Here is a 1,518-nt window from a genome sequence, read left to right as displayed (position 1 = left end):
ACAATGAGTTTGATCTCGATTGGTCAGCTTAGAGATTATGGATGTCAGATTTCGCTACGAAAGCGAGATTTTGTGATGCATTTGGGTTCGCTAGTGATTGCGAGAGGTGCCAGGAGTGGTACAGGTTACCCATTGCATGTGGATCACAAGAGAGACGGTGTTGTCTCTGTGATCATGCAGCCAAGTAGAGAGCGAAAGAGCAGGCGAGTCTCTTTTGCTTGTGGGTTGCAGGATGCTTTGCATGGAGTGCAGAGCAGTGACCTTGTTGTGCAGGTTGCATCTACGGATGCACAGGTAGAGTGGGACAGCTCTAGTGAGTCACAGCAGGATGAGTCATCAGAGGTGATGACAGAGATGACTCACATGGATGCTGAGATGTTGGCTATTGTGGAGTCATTTCTTGATATGCTTATGCCAGAGCTTGATGCAGATTCAGGACAGATGGATACTCTTGGTACACATGTGATATGTGGTGGGCACGAGGAGTCACTCCAGAGTTCGGAGTCAGAGTGCCATGGTCTCTATGATAGGGGACATGATTGCCACGAGTTGAGTTCTGAGTTGGAGGTGGCAGAGGTTGCCAGGGTTGCATCAACATTCGGTGTCCTCATGTACGAGATGCTGATCTCGAGGCCCAACATAGCAGCTGCAGTGGGAGCATTTGCAGTAGGGTTGATTAGTTGTTCGATGACTGATCTCGGCATAGAGCATAGGGGAGGTTTGCAGGTATTGGACCGATACTTGTAGGAGTGCATGAGCTCTTGTAGACTCTTTGCAGAGCTTGGAGCTAGCTCTGTGTGGCTTCCGTAGCAGGATGTTTGTCTATCAGTAGAGCCGGATGCACTAGCTCATCGAGAGTCAGTGGGCATAGGTTGAGAGAATATCTCACCTTCTATTACTTGTACACTAGTAGATCTTGCTTAAAGGCACATTGGACTTTAAGTGGGAGGTTGTTGGGGTTAAGGCCTATGTGCCTTGACCGGTCACCCAGGTCATGGGCGCCCGCCCACTGTTACCCTATACTTATAGTGAGTGTACTGTATAGGGGGAGCTGCCACTTCACAGTCTCCCCACCCACATCGTGTGTGTGTCTCCTTCTCTCTCTCTCTCTCACTCTCCGTCTGTGGTGCTCCCCGATCCCCTTCACTAATTACATCATCCAAGAGGAACTTACATATCCCTTCTGTGCTTTTTGTTCTTGAGCACAACCTTTAATTTGGTTGGTTAATTATTCCGATGCAAGCACTACGTATCTTATTTTCCATAAGCCCAATGGCACTATAACCAGATCTACTACCCACTTATAGTGCATGGCCAATGGGTAAGTAGGTGCAACCCATCACGATGATGTACTTTGAATACATTCGACAAGTTTCACAGACTCCACAAAGTGAGATACATCTTTATACACTTGAATACATTGGACAGGTTTCACAAGACTTCACAAAGTGAGATACATATTTATACATACCTTTCCACCAATACCTCTCTTTCATTTTAGTAAAGGTGGCCCATACA

Source organism: Adiantum capillus-veneris, chromosome 21 (assembly GCF_014529385.1).
Source record: "Adiantum capillus-veneris isolate H3 chromosome 21, ASM1452938v2, whole genome shotgun sequence".
NCBI classification, from domain to species: domain Eukaryota; kingdom Viridiplantae; phylum Streptophyta; class Polypodiopsida; order Polypodiales; family Pteridaceae; genus Adiantum; species Adiantum capillus-veneris.
This window is presented reverse-complemented; position numbering follows the sequence as displayed.